Here is a 16,256-nt window from a genome sequence, read left to right as displayed (position 1 = left end):
CTTAACTTAGGATACACTAGTTGACAAAATAGTCTCATCACAAGCTTTCGATCAGATAACTTGTTGTCCATTAGATGGAGGAGATTTGGGGAAGATCATGTGCTAAGATCAAAAGCTAAATAAAGGCTGAATATAGACCTTGTGGTGAAATTCAATTTGAAATGAAACTGAGTTTTTGGTTACTCAAATATTGTATGGGCTCTGATAACTGGTAACCATCTGATAACGTATGACAGGCACAGCTCATATTGTAATACAAGATTAATTGATTAAAGAAATGGACTGATGATCAAAAATCAGAAGCTCTGTACCTCCGGTGGCATGAGCAAGTACTGAAATACAAGCGTGCTCTCTCCACTGCTAGCACAGCCCTTTTATCTAAGTTAATCAGTAACAATAAACAAAATCCTAGATTTCTGTTTGACACTGTAGACAAACTTACTCAAAAGCAGCTGTCCCCTAGCTGCCCTTTATTGTTCATGATATTTTGGAAGTGAAACAAACATTAGATTCAAGATCAGTTCTTCTTCTCCAGCTTCTGCAGAACCAGATGAGCATTATGTTGAGTCCCAGATAGTTTCTGCTGTAACAAATTTTGAGATTGTATCTCTTGACCTCTGGCCAGTTTTGGGAACATCAGTGCTGAACATTGTTAATTTATCACTGACTACTGTCTCTGTCCCCACTAATTTTAAAACTGCTGTGGTTAAACCTTTACTTTGAAAACCATACCTTTATCCAGGGTCTCTTCTAAAGGAACCGGGAAAGAGTTGTCTCAGGGGCTTTGGCCTCACTTGTCTAACAGTAATCTTTTTGAACCTTTTCACTCTGTCACTCCACTGAAACAGCACTGACTAAAGTAATAATTGATCCTCTACTTGTATGGACTCAGATGCCACCCCTGTGCTTACTGAACCACAGTACAGTTTTTGATAGCATAGATCATTGTATACTCCTGGACTGATTGAAAAACAAGTTCAGTGTGACCTGGCACTTAAGCCCAACTTATCTGAAAGAGCACAGTGTGTCTGATATAATAATACTATATCAGCAAATTCTGATGTGAAATATGGAGTAACTAGGGCTCTGTTGTATTTGAGCCTCTGTTTGAGATGCTCTGGTTGGTGATGAGCTGCAGCTCACTCTCGGCAGAATGTGTAGCCACATTGTTTCTGAAAGATGTCACATCAGGAAAAGGGCGAAAAGTTTACCCCAGTGTCATGTTTACATCACTGCTGATCAGAGTGAGAGCCGATAAACACCAGTGACTGCTGCAGAATCATTTGACCCATGAGTGAATGCTCTTTCACCAGTGTAAAAAGTGCTTGATTCACAGTCATAGTCAATCTTCACTACGCAGATGATGCTCAGCTCTATGTGCATACAAGGGATGGCGATGACTTCTCAAATTTTGAAATTAGAGGTCTGTTTGTTCACTGTGAAAAGCTGGATGTCTTGTAATTTCCTGCTCGTAAATTCAGATAAAACTGAGAAGCTGGTCATTGGCCCAGCCAGTGACCCTCAACAACTGTGTGATTTCTCATAGTCCCAGCCAAGAATCCAGGTGTCACATTTGATCCTACCGTCTCCAAGAGTGCCTTTTTTCACCTTCATAACAGCTAAAATTTGGTCTTTTCTGGCCATGACAGATGCTGAAATCCTTCATGGCTTTGTTTCATTGAGACTTGATTATTGTAACGTTTTGTTTTCTGGCCTGGCACACACTAGCATCAAGTCTTCAATTGGTTCAGAATGCTTCAGCAAGAATTTTAACTAAATCCAGAATGTTTGACCATGTCACACCAAGTTCATGACATAATACCCAAGACAGCAATACACACCACTACCCATAGAGGCTACAACCCATTATGCTTATCTTATTTTCTGCTGGATTTATGACCATTACCACCTTCTTGCAGAATGTATGTCGCCACTCCTGCCCGCAATCGCAAACTTTCTGAACATTCACGCCCACACAATAGAGTTCCATTCATTTTTGTAACATTATTTTTATTCAGCAATAAATAAATAAAACAAAATAAAATACATAGAAAATAAATTAAAATCTCTCAGCTGTTGTGAAAACTTTACAACTGTTAGGCTAAAGCTTCCAAATTACTACATTTGCAAATATCACAATATTAAGAATAAGAAAATGAACAGCAGCTTTGATTTGTTTTTAGCTGTAGCTACAGTCAGATGTAATCATAACTGTTTATGTTATTGCAAAAAGAGACATATGACTGGCCTATGCTAATAAATAACTTAGAATAAATTAACACAATTAATGAAACAAATGAATGAAACTAATGAATCGCTTGGCCTATATTGCTGTGGAGGAAGAGAATGTTGCTGAACGACTGCAGTCCCAGGCTTGTGCATCGTTACATGCTGGCACACAATAGAGGAAACATACAAGTATTGAGAGCAGCCATTGAAGCACACTGTCTGGGTTGGGGTTTCCCGAGAGTCGGGTGCTGAGATATTCAGCTGTTTCATCATTGACAGGCTTTGCCACTGAACATCTCATGTATTGCCTTCCCAGATGAGCTTTGCTTTTTGGCTGGTGATGGCTCATCCTCTGCTGTCTTTGAGGATCTTGAGGTGCTTGAAAAATATAAATAATTGCAAAGTTCAGTTGTGATTGGGCTCGGGCGTTGCCAGCGGGATCCATAACCCCCCCAAACACTGGGTCATGATGGGATAAAGTTTCTGACCTTTGTGGGATTACTGCTCCCATCATTCTGGACATAATACACATTTTGTTTTTGTTTTTTGTTTTTTTGCCCTACAAGAAGTCAGCCATTTTGGATTGAATCAATTTTCATTTTTAAAACATGTTGAAGGTTTTAGGATGTGTAAAAACTTTGCACCCATGTTCAAACTAGTAAGTATTTCAATTTATTATTGCATTTAAGAATGGCCGTGGCATGTCAGCTCTGTAGTGCCCCTCATTACCTTAGAATTTTCAAGGTGCTCAGAAACTCAGAAACTTCGCACATGCATCACAAGTGGCGTAATTTGATATCTGATATGGGTCTTGGGCATGGGTGTGGCAATATAGCTTCAGGGTGCATTGGATTACGTTTCGATACGTTTTGATAACCCAATGTGTGACAAGTTACAAAAGTTCCATTCAAAACAGGAAGTGTTGCATATCTTAGAAACATTCAGTCCTGTTAACACCACACTTAGCCACAAATATGAAAAGTTTATATCTCATAATTGGCTGCACTGATTCATACAAAATTCAGTTTGCTTTATCTAGGGTCATTACTCAGTCCATGCATTAAAATGATAGCTGGGGTTATTTGACATGGGGTTGTGTGAGGTACTTCTAGTCAGTTCACCAGTTCATCAGATCACCGGCACGGGAGCTGAGGGATGAGCTGCTGTGGACAGGGACATCTGCAAAAATGTGTTTTCGCCATCAAACAGCCCGTTCCCTTGTACTACTAAACATTGTACTACTGCATTACTATGCATGAGGACAACTATGGTACACACTGTATGACTCTGCAGATCAGCTGTTTGAGTCAGACAGAGCTAAGCATAGTTGCACCTGTGCGTAGGAATACGGTCGTTCAGCAGTTGAAATATGTAGTCCTAATGGAACATGCTGTTTGACAGCAGACAAAGAGGTGAGAATTTCAAATAAATCTGATATTAGCTTTTTTTCTTAGGGTTTTTAAGTGGCTAAAATATGTGTTGTTGCTGTCCCTGTCCACAGTAGCTCATCACTAAGCTTCCGTGCCGGTGCTCCAGCAGTTTACATGGAGGTATATCCATTTTTTTCTGGCATGTGATGATGTTGACATGGATGACATTTAGTCTTCTGTAGCACTCTGGTACTTAATTTTTTAGTATTACTCTTGGTTGGTTTCTAAAGTATTAAATAGATTTTAGGGCAATAAGCAATATTTTTTATGAGGCAGAAAATGTATTAATCATTAATCATAGGCCTCATGGACACACACGCGCGCACGCACACACACACACACACACACACACACACACACACACACACACATACACACACAGAACGAGTGAATGTAAGTGTAAGCAAAACTCCACAGGCCCCTTCAGTGGATACAGAGGAGAATGTCTGCAATAAACTTGCTGTATTTTGTTAATTTAATCTATGAATGATCTTGTGTGTGTCTATAGCATCAGAAACACTGTGAGGATCTGAGCAGTCACCGGTCAGACGCAGCCTGGAGGACAGAGCTTTACTCACTGTCTGATCTGAGCTCAGAGTTAGTCACCGTGCGGTGATGTCACACACAGCCTGACTTCACTCTGACAGGATTAAATGACCAGCGTCATCTTCATCACTAACTTCATCTGCAGCACTCACACCATCTTCGTCACCGTCACTATCTTCATTACTGACAGTGATCTTCATCAGTGAAGATGATTATGACATTGCTCTTCATCAGTGTCATAATCTTCATCACTGTCATCATCTTCATCACTACACAGTAACACCACTATGATAATCATCTTCATCAGTAACACTGAACTTCAACAATGTTATGACTGTCATCATCTTCATAACCCTCATCATCTTCATCACTATCATCATCATCTCTGCCATCTTCTTCATCACTGTCATCTTCTTCATCACTGTCATCACTATCACCACCACCAGTAACACCACTACTATCACCATCTTCATCACTGTCATCATCTTCATCACTTTGATCTGAGATCAGCTGTTTCAATCTAAGTCAAGTCACATTCATGACTTGACGTCACATGATGATTTACTCATCATCATGACATGACTGTGAGAGGAATAAATGACCAAAAAGAGACATCACCAGCCTCATCTTCGTCATCTCATCTTCATCACTGACATCACTAACATCATCTTCATCACCCTCGGAAAAACAACAGTACAGTCTCATCAATCATCTTCATCACTATTATCGTCACCAGTACCACTTCTACAAACATCGTCATCTTCATCATCATCACCACCGCTACTAACATCATTGTCTCAGGCAAACCATCATCATCATCATCATCATCATTCCGGGAAAAACAGCAGTATAGTCTTAGTGTTTAAGGCCTGCTGATCAGGGGCGCAGCATCTCACTTCACCGGGACGCGCACTTGCAGCCGTGAGCGCGCAAAAGCGCCATCACGTGGGAGGTCCCTTTAAGTTTCCACTGACAGCGGCCTGAGCGTGTCACATGGACATGATATAATGAAAGGGCAGGAACGGAGAGCCAGAGTGCGGAGCTCTTGGCCGATGGAGAATGGGCCGGGACGTACGCAGTCATCTAACAACAAGCAGCAGCCCTGCAGGGAGAGGGACAGAGGGGCTGAGCCGAGCCCATCCGATCCTGGCCGGGGCGGGCCGAGTCGGACTCACTGCGCTTCATCGGACGGGACCTCTCCATTCGCAGTTGCACCTGCCAGCTATGACACGCACTTTAAAAGAGGAGGAAAATGTGGCCTGGTCCCGGAGCAGGAGAGGAGCGGCGTTCAGTGGGAGTGAAGTTGTGTGTAACAGCTCTGCTGATGTGGGATCGGCTCAGTGCTGCTGCCGCAGGTGCGTTTGCGCGCTTGTGTTGTGCCCGGTCGTGTGCTACATTCTGGTGAGGACTCGCATCTCTCCGCTGTTGGAAAAGTGTTTTTGTCGGAGAACCCGCAGTGTTCCTGCAGGGGAGACTCTGATCATGGGCCATGTGCGTTTTCTCGCACTCTGTGGTCGACCGTGTCCGCATTCCACGTGTTGTTGCGCACACAGAAATTGAAGTTGAAGTAAACAAGTGGGAATAAGGCCTCGCTGTGGAGCTGGAAGACAGTGTGCTGATGTTCAGCGCGGCGCTCCAGGCTGGACTGGAAAGATCCCGCCCCTCTATTCCAACCTCAACCTGATGCGCCGCGTCCACAAGAACAAGTGAAGCTGCTGATGATTTTATGAGACATTCACAGCAAGTTCACAAGATCAGTCCCAACGAGTAAGTCTGGCAGACTAATTTCATTTGATTCCTATCAGAAAAAACAAGTTTAGTGTTAAAGCAGAGAATTTAATTGTGGAGCAGTTCTCTGATTGAATGAGCAGTGATGTTGGATTAAAGGTTCAGAAACTGTGGCTGCAGCTTTCTGGCTGTGAACAGGAGAGATCCCAACCCCCCCCCCCCCCCCACCTCACACACACAAACATATACACTCATGCACACACACAGATGTTGTCACAGGTTACACAGACTTGCATTTAGATGACCCCATTGAACTGGTCTTTAATCCAAAATTTGTCCCCAAAGGTTATGAGCCCAAAGCCTATGGGAGAAACACACACACACACACACACACACAAACACACACACGCACACACCAGTCAATATTTTGCTGATTCATAACAGGGCAGTCACATCTGTGCGTGTGTACATGACAGCTAATTTTGGCTTCAGTCTCAAGCAGTGAAGCGGTGAGGAGAAATAATTCACTGTGAGTTAAATGTAAGCGGCTCTTCCGGAGATGCTCACTAGCAGTGGAGCCTGACTCTCAGACTGGGCCAACTGCAGGAAGCACCAGTTGTTGGAAAAGATTGTCCAGATGTCTAGAAGTCTGAGTGATCGCAGAGTAGTGCAGAGAAAAGCCATGTGGTGTTGAATATGACAATATCAGCAGTCAACTGTTTCTTGTCATTGTTTGCCTTATTGATACATCTACCTGCAGGTTACATTTACATGTCCTTTAACTCACATTCATATTATACCATATATCTGCAGGTTTATGCAGATCAAGCAACAATGTATTTGCTTTTGATGCACTTACCACATGAATCATCTCCAGACACACACCATCCCACACACCATCATGTAAGAATCACACTGATCTTATTGTTCATCCTTCCTTCGGGTGATCTGTAAGCAGAATGATACAGATGCACTTGTAATTTGTTTAACGTACAAACCACACAAAACATTTACTATTCCATACTGAGCCATTTAAATTTGGGCTGAAATTATTAGTCAATGAATCAGTTAATTAATCAGAAATGAACAACAAATGATTATCACTTTGGTCTTTAAACTCATTTATGGAGCAGAAATATCAAACTTGTTTTAGCTCTCCTGCTTTTTTCTGTTTCATGACACTGGAGACTCAGTATCTGTGGGGCTGGGACAGAGCAACACATTTGAAGACATAACAGGCACTAACAAGATTCATGAAACCTACATTAACACATAGTTATGGCCACTTGGGGGCAGCAAACACAACACTGACGTTATCACCTTATAAAGTTGATATGGTGAACATGGTAGCAAACAGCTGTCTGTTTACTCATCTAGCAGACTAGCTGATGTAGCATTTCTGGTTCAATGATGAGTCTCAGTGCAGAGATCCCGCTCTTTGAGCTCTGTGTTTGGTCTCCTCCAGCTCTTGAGGGAAACGTCTGGCTCCTCAGCTGCTAAATGCTCAACTCTGTTCAGAAGTTGCTCTTGGACTGTGTCTGGTTGGAAATAACATTGTTGAAAATCAAAACAGTTCATCTGTGGGCTCTAAAACTAAATCAATGAGCATTTCTAGGCAGTAACTAGTTACTAATAACACATACAGTAACTGGTAACTAGTAGCCGACATTGATAATATTACTTTCCCCAGTAATAAAATTTCAGCCCCAAAATGACATTTATCTCAATGAAGTCATATAACGAGTAGAGCAACGATTTACTGTGGGCTTGGAGTAATAAGTAAAGTAATGACGTAACTTTTGAAAAGAGTGATGGCTAATGAGTAAGTTTTTGAGTAACAAGCCCAAAGCTGCCAATGAACTGCAGAGTCAGGGGATCAGTGTTTAGGGTTTGTTATTATGAGAGATACAATTCACATTAAATGAAGTTATTTCATGATACATTATTAATATAAAAAGTTGAATGAGAGCGTGTTTAATTTATTGTAAAAATAAGAACCAGTCCTCCAATCTGAACCACCAACAACCCTCTGATACAATAACGCCCCTACGGCAGCAGGTGTACCGGACGGAGAGCGGCGCACCTACCTCTGTCACCATGGTTACTATAATAACAGTCATGGCTTGGTTAGGTTTAGGAAAAGATGGTGATTTGGGTTAAAATAAGTACTTCCTCATCATTAAATGATCTTTTTGTCATGGGTACAATAATAACAATTAACAGTCATGGATAATAGAAACAACATAAACACCACTTGTCACATGGGAATCGAACACGGCTCTCCTGTGTCATATTCATCCATCCACCCCAACCTCCTCCTGACGTGGACTTTGTCGCTCTATAAACTATGTCACCGCACTTTTCCCTTTGCTCCTGTCATCATTACTATTTTACGACCACTTGATGTCGCCTAGCAACAAAACCTAACTATGGGTCATATCAACCATAAGGACCAGTCTCAAAAATAATCAGAATGAACACACAGCTGCTTTAAGCCTGTCAAGAATCTGATAAAATATGAAATTACTTGTTATCATCATAAAACCAGTCATTAAAGTTTCAGTTTCCCCACTTGCTGCATTTTGTGCTGTAAAATCTGTGGTCTGCGTTAGACTCCAGGGTAAACGTCATGTTACTTGTCAAACAGTGTTTCTCAGTGTGAATTATATCAAGCATAAGATGACGTTTGAGGACATGATAACACTGTCTCCTCCTAAATGCTTCGTCTTATTACTGCTTGCTGCTGGTTCCTGCTTCTGCAGGAACTTGGCTTGTGTCACCTGTGAATTCACACCTCTGCCTCTGCATCCTTGTGTTCTTTTTCTAATCAGAGCAGCTACACATATTTTCCTTGAATGGAGGACTTGTCTTTCTCTTTCTGGTAAACCAATCAACAAATGTGCCCTAACATGTAGGAGCAGGGCAGAACATGAGCTTTGCAGCACTTGCATGATAATGAAATTTCCAATAATCCTGCAGCATTAACCATTAACTAGCATTAATCCTGCTGTGTTTGGCCTTATTAGCTGAGAATAAATCCATCAGCCTTTTAAAGCAAACAGCTCTAAGCTGTTATTTCCGCCCTTGAGAGCATTACTTGGCAAACATATATGCACAGAATTCCACCAATGAGCTTGAAGCTCAGATTAGTGGCATTCTTGAAATGGCTGTGTCAGAGGAGTCCAGTGGTGATAACATGGCCTGCCTGTTTGTGTGTGTTCCTGTTTATCTGGCCCTGTTTTTGTGGGTGCATGCATGTGCTTACTGAAGACAGACTTTCCCATCTGCGTCACAGGCTGTGTGTGACGTCTGTCAGATGTTTGTGTTCGCCTTGTCTCAACAAATAGATCTGTTTCATTTGGACATAAATAAGCATGTGTTGTTTTCGCCTTTTCCTCCTCTACACGTAAATGGCCAGCGCTTACAGATTTGATTCATCCCTTCCTCCTTCCAGTTAATGCAGCTTAACCTTCCTCCCTCCATCCTGACTGACTCTGGCTCCTTTCTCCTCAGCAGCAGGAAAAATCTTTGCAATTTGTAGCCGCAGCATCAGAGGCTAATCTGAGACATGAGCCCATTACTTTTTTCTCTGCTGTGCGTTTGCTGAATACTGAAGTAAAGGGTGCATTTCTGTTGCTATTGTTTTGTTTTGTTTTGTTTTTTTTTTGTTTTTTTTTTAGTCTGTGAACTATGTACCACAGTGCGAGCATAGCTCAAACAGCCAGCTGTGAAATTTGTATTTCCGCTGGGTTTATGTGGTCATAATTAGCAGCTCCCATGTGACTGGGTGTGTGTGTGTGTGTGTGTGTGTGTGTGTGTGTGTTTAAACTTGTATGTGAGAGCATGCCTGCGAGCAGGGGTGTGCATGTGTTTACATGACAGCCAACCAAGAGGGGAAATGACGCAGGAGGCAGCGGATGGGTGAGAGCTGCAGACATTACGCTGCTGCAGAGACAGAGAGAGAGAGAAATAGAGAGAGAGAGAGAGAGAGAGAGAGAGAGAGGAGGGAAAGGAGCAGGAAAACCACAGACAGATTTAAAAAAAAAAAAAAGTGCGACAGGAACAAAGAAACTAATGAGCGATCACTTTCTCTTTTTCTGCTGTGGACTGCAGGATGGTCGTCCTGCCTCTGCTGCCTGATCCACTGTAAACACTTACCTTCATGCAGTAAAAATGAGTCAGTGTCCACGCAGGTTGGGCAAGTGCACATTTGATTATGAAATGTGTTTACCCTCCGCTCAATACAAAAGTAGTGACACAGGCTTTTGTTTGTCCAGGGCTTTGCTTGTTCCAGCTCTGAGCCAGCCTCCCTGCTTGCTATTCACAGTGACCTCATCATCTTTCTGGTCGGCTGCCCTCCCAGACTGGAGCAACCTTCTTGGCTGTCAAAAGACTTTCATAACAACCTGGGTAATGGACACTCCTCAAATATTTCCTCAGCAAACGCTGGATGTCCTAAGGGATGAGAAAGTGACATGGGAAGATGGTTCTCAAAGCAGCTCATGAAAGACCCAATGAACCGTCTGCCAGACTGTTTTATCCAGGGGAGTGGTGAAGGGAGAATAAGCTGAAAACCTGTGTACCCAGTGATTAGGTTTAGAGTGTGCTCACCTTCTCAGGCTGACACTAACATTATTGAAACTGGGCTCTTCTGTGACTACTCAGCATCTTCCTGTAAAGCCCTGCTGGCGTTCCTGAGAGGCTGTCCCCACGAGAACCAAACAAACAATATCATCACTGTTTGGCTTTTCATAGACATTTATTCTTGGTGGGACAAAATGTCAACCTTTGTCTTGAGCATGGTGTAAAAGCAAAGGCCACAGAGTTATCTAAATCAATAGGGTGTATCCTCTTTGGAGCATGACTGTGCTCAGTAAAATTCAGAGACAGCTGCCTGTTAGGTAACTCACATGTTCCAGTGTGTGACATTGAAACGATTTATAAATGTTTTATTTGGATTTTGTCCATTTTATGCTATGATGATTTATCTACATTTTATTTATCATTTTTATTTGCCTTTTTATTGATATTTTATCTGTAGCACTTAGAGATTTGCTTCAAATGTAAAGTGTGTTACAAATGAAATGTATTATTATTATTATTATTATTTTATTTATTCAGGGAAGCTTCACTGAGCGCCACAGTCTGACCTGCTGACCACAGAGCAGGCCCACAGTTCAGAGCCCGACCAGTTTGGGGTCAGTGCCTTGCTCAACCTCAGTGGTGGTAATGAGGGAGGGACAATCACTGCTATTTCACTTTAGGTGCTCAGACTTGTTCTGCCCGTCTGGTCCAAAATGGTAAGAGTGTATCCTCTAGTAATCTGGGTAGCAATCTACCCACTGTAGGTCTGAATTCAATTTGAAAACTGTTGTGGTGAGGGGAATGTTGGGTTCATCACAGAAATCAGTGGGATTCATTCTCTGGGAATCAGGAATATATTTTCATTTACCGCTCTATCGCTGGTTAAACCCAAATAATGTTGATGTTTCTTTCTGCAGTACACAAACCTGTGATGGCTTTGAGTGCACTGCGTGCCTTCTTTGAGGCGTGGTGATCAAACAGTGAATGGGGCTGCTGTGGTCAGAGGTGACTGGCAGATTGCATTGTTAAGCCTGCAGCATGGAGGATGAGTTGGCAGAGAGAGTCTGGCCTGGCACCAGGCTGCTTGGCATACAACTGGCCTGGGGAGGACGTGAAATGAAACCTCAGCAGGGCAGGGATAATGAAGGAGAAAAGTGCCTGTGTCTTTATTAGAGAGGAGGGGAGGGAAGAAAGACAGGGAGAGAGAGAGAGAGAGAGAGAGAGAGAGAAGGCATCAACAAAATTGTATTGAAGAGAAAGAAAGATTATTATTATTAACAATAATTATTATGATTATTATTTATTACATTATTTGTTTGCAGCAGCAAACAACTGTTTTCAATGTAACGAAATAGAGGAGTCACTGCGTCTTGAGTTGAGAACGAAGCCATGCCCCCTCGGTGTGGGTTGTAATCTACGTTTCTCTGTACTTTGTGTAGTATCCGGTCTGCTAGCGCATGCATGTTCGTGCGTTTACACGAGCATGTTAGTGCATGTGAGTCCCTCCTGTTAAACTGTTGGTCCTCCCCACATTTACAAAGACACAGGCTCCGCCCACAGGTGAGATGACACAGTGCAGTACGCAGCCTGACCTTCCAGAATCTCCTCCACTGAAGAAGAAACCACGTTTTTGAGGGAGCCAGTCCTGGTCTGTCTGTACAGAGGTGGAGAACCCTACGAGCTGCTAAAGGCTCCAGCTGGTCTCAGATCTGGTTTTCTTCTCCTCCATGTGTCAGTGACTTGATGCTTCATAATGTTAATGTCTGTTTTCATTAGTGACGGCTACAGAAGCATGCTAACATTAGCTGACTGCTGTTACCAATATTATGAATTTTTTCAGCTAATGTCACTGTTGCTAGCTGGCTTAGTGTCAGCATTGCTGTGGAGCATATCATAGCAATGCTAGCTTGGGCTAATAGTTGTGGTTAGATCGTGTTCACAGGGTAACTTTCCTCAGTTGTGCTTCTCATTATGTTTTTAGTGGCTATACTTTCACTGGGCTTCGTAACACTGCTGACTGTAAACATGAAAGAGGGTGGGGAGGTGGGGGTGGGGGGCTGTTTTGGTCTGAGATGCTGTTGATCTAGTGCAGCATCTAGTGGCAGTGTCGATCGTTGACAGAACCTTTGATATTACTCTGAGTGTTTGTTAGTTTCCATCACTTCCTCTCATTCGGCTGAGCTGCTGTACTGCGGCTTTAACAAAGATGTAACATTTTCTGCAAGCGGCCCACCGTCCATATGTCTGCTGGTCAGAGCAACTAAACCATAAGATAGGGAGGGAAAAGGGACTGCAGGGGCAAGATAGAAACACAGAAATCTTAAGAGGAAGAGAGGAAAAGTGATGGTCTGGGTCGTGGATGTGCTGTAAGTAAAAGACACCACAAGCTCTTGGTAGTTGTGTTTTCTCACCCTCTCTCCCTCCCACTCTCCACTTCTGGCACACATAAAAAAAACACACACACACGCTGTTGTTGTTTACTTTGGAGTTCAGAACAAGGCATTCACACTGTAGAGCATGACCAAGACAGCTCGGCAATCAGAAAGTATTTACAGGAGCAGAATGGAGAAGAGCACTGATAGCTGGAGAGCAGGGATATACAGTATCTGTACACGTACTGGTAATGATGAAAGGATAAGCTGTAGTTGGATGTGTCAGAGAACAAAAAGCTGGAATAGATGTAGTAACCAAAGAGATGAAGGGAGTTCGTTGGAGAAAATATGCTTTAGAAAGACATTGTACAGATTTCAAAGCTCCATATTTTAACTTCTCCAGTGTTTTATCTGAAGAGTTGATCTCCATCATTAGATATATTTGTGGTTTTGAGAACCAAAACTATCTCAGGCTTCTCTCTGGAACTCTAGTAACATCAGGTCAGTCAGCCAATCAGAAGAGAGGGTCTGAGCCTCTCTTCTGATTGGCTGAGTGTTTTCTGAGTGATCCAATAAAAATAAAGCTTTCAGGTCAACACTCAGAGAAACCAAATCCTGCAAGGTTGGTTGGTGGGTCCAGGTGGGCGGGTTGTGGGGCGTGACTGAGGGTGGTGACTGCTTTGTTGTGACATCACAAAGTTCCAGAAGTCCTGACGGCTGGTTTTAAGGCTCAGTGTCTGAATACAGGCTGTGTGCATTTCTCTGTGGACTGAGGCTTTGATACTTTCACAGTATTAATATAGAACCTAGACCTGCTTTATCATCACAAACACATGGACATCTACCTTTAGACTCTAATGAGGGTGCAACAACGAAAGATGTTCTGTGGAGGGGAGTTACTTGGATATAGCAGAGTCTGAGCAGAGATGAAGTGTCTCAGTAAGGTGGCGGGCCACCAGAACAGCTCCAGTGCTCCTTGGCATTGATTCTCCAAGTCTCTGAACTCCTCTGGAGGATGAACACTATTCTTGCAAAAGATGTTCATCATCAACCCGAGGGATTTTTGAATTTCCCCAAAGGATTATTAAAGTATGTGATCGATTTGTCTCTGTGGTGTTTTAATGATGGTGGTGGAGAGCACTGTTGAACGTGTCAGTCCCAGATCTCCCATAGGTGTTCATCTGGGTTGAAGTCTGGTGACCCTGAAGGCCACAGCATCTGATTCGCATCATGTTCATCATGTTCATCCATTCAGTGGATAAATGGTTGTTGTTCCCCAGTGGACCGGGGCATTGTCGTCCTGGAGGAGACCACTCCCACCAGGACAGGAAAGGTGATCACTCAGAGTCAGCCAATCACCTCACTATAGGGTTTGGACCTGTGCCGTTCTCTTGGTGTACGTCACACATGCACTCGCCCACTCGTCGAGAATATGGTGAAGGATGACTCATCTGACTACATCACTTTGTTCCTCCTCTCTGCGGAGATGGAACAGATCAGATCATTACACTCAGGCGCTTTTGTTGCTATAGCCTTACTTGGTCTGGTATGACCATTTGTTTGTTTTGGCTCATGTGAGATTGATATTCCTGTTTAGTGGACATGACTGAGTCAGTGTGATGACTTAATGACTATATTTCCACATGTCATGGATAAACATGTCACTGGTTTTATCCCAAACAAGACACATGTTGTTTCCTACTTGTGATGATGTCTTTAAAGCAGCTGAATTTAGAGAATCTTGGAAAGTGAATTTGATGCTATGTACAGAATCTGTGGGTTTGAGGAATACTTGATGACTCAACGTGAGTTTATACAAATGAATCCAAAGGTGGGTACCTCAGAAGATGAGGTTATATTTGGATGGGGAGCTGGTGGATATTAAAAATGAAGAAGAAAGTTAATGGAGACCTATTTGTCAGAGAGATAGTTTTTGAGGCTATAGCTGGACTTTTGACAGCTGGATGAGTGAGGAGGCAGTTGGAGTGGAGCTGTCAAACAGGAGATAGTTTCAGTGGAAGTGCAGACCTCTGCAGCTCAGCTAAGTAGGCCAAAGGCAGCAGGGAGTGTCACATGAACCAGTGCTGCTATGTTAGCCATTCTCCAGTGTCCTGTTCAGCCACAGAGGGGAGGAGAGGGAGAGAGAGAGAGAGAGAGAGAGAGAGAGTGAGAGTGAGAGTGAGAGTGCGTCATGTATCCCATGCTGCTTGACGTCTGTGCATGACACTCTAAACCACACCACTGAAAAGGGGAAGTGCTCATTTCCATTGGCTCGGAGATGGCACTGACCATCTCTTTAACCACTAAACCACTAAACCAGCACAAAGGTCAGGAGCTGTGTTTTTCCCCCGGCTGAGGGCTGACATCCAGCTTTTATCTGAGGTCACAGAGACCAAAGCAAGTTCAACCTGGTCCTCAGTGTCACAGCAGCTCAGTCCCTTCACCACCTGGCATGCTCTCACACCACCTACTCCTCCTCCTCCTCCTCTTCCCTTGACACTCTCTCACAGCCATCACTCTGCAGGCCCTCTAAAGTGAGATACATCCCCAAGGCAACAGAGGGCACGGTGGCCCAGAGGGGGAAAAAGTGAGGAGGGTCAAAGGAGCAGTTGTGAGGCCAGAGTGATGAGTAGGGAACAAAAAACAGACAAACCCAACAATAGTGCCCCTGCTGCTGACACGGCTGTGTTTGCTGGAGGATTTCTTCCTCTCAGTTTGTACATTCATCTTCTGGGAGAGTTTCTTCGGGCTGTATCTGTCTTTGTCCAGCATGTGGAGGAGGAGGGAGTGGGAGCTGGGGGGGTGGTCTCTCCAGTTTCCCCAGTAACTGGAACCAAATAGACCAGCCATACCAGTTCACTCTTCAGGAGGAAGTTCCAGGGTTATGTGGGGATAACACAAGATCTCGGGTTCCTGCGAATTCACAAAAACAGCACACAGAAGGCTTTGTTTCTCAGAAAGCCTCTTGATGTGGTGGCAATGATGCTGACATTGTAGTGTGTTTTATGCACAAACATGCACACACTCGTTCATCCCTCATCAACCACATCCACTTCTACATGTTGATGAGCGATGCAACAGCTCCCCTCTTCCTCGCTGTCTTTTGCGTCACAGTGACTGGCCTAGATTGTTGGAAATGGACCTGGAACACTTGCCGTTTTTAGCCTTTCCCCTGTCTCTCCCCGATGAAACAGCAGAGCACCACTTTCCCACAAAAATTCCCGCTGCCCTTTCCTACATGCAGAATGATGGAGAAGAGCCAGAGCTGCTGCTTCTACGGGACAGACCAGCTCTTTTCCATTGTGCTGGATTTCATTCTTTGTGTGTTTTTTTTGTGCTTTGTCCAACAGTAAAATGTTACTTATGA

At 43.4% G+C, this 16,256-nt stretch overlaps 1 long non-coding RNA gene across 2 annotated transcripts in view; it reads left to right on the top strand.

The window, feature by feature from the left end:
• Positions 1 to 5,211: 5,211 nt before the first annotated feature.
• Positions 5,212 to 16,256, top strand: part of LOC139635144 (uncharacterized) — a 59,485-nt gene continuing 48,440 nt past the window's right edge. For both annotated transcript variants that reach the window (XR_011694129.1, XR_011694130.1), the window contains exon 1: positions 5,212 to 5,972. This is a non-coding gene — a long non-coding RNA (uncharacterized lncRNA). The remainder of the gene's footprint in view (positions 5,973 to 16,256) is intronic.

This window comes from Trachinotus anak, unplaced genomic scaffold (assembly GCF_046630095.1).
Source record: "Trachinotus anak isolate AG129_WGS33_773 ecotype Australia unplaced genomic scaffold, CSIRO_AGI_Tana_v1 ptg000018l, whole genome shotgun sequence".
Classification (NCBI taxonomy): domain Eukaryota; kingdom Metazoa; phylum Chordata; class Actinopteri; order Carangiformes; family Carangidae; genus Trachinotus; species Trachinotus anak.
The sequence above is the reverse complement of the archived record's forward strand: the minus strand, read 5'-3'. Positions and strand labels throughout refer to the sequence as shown.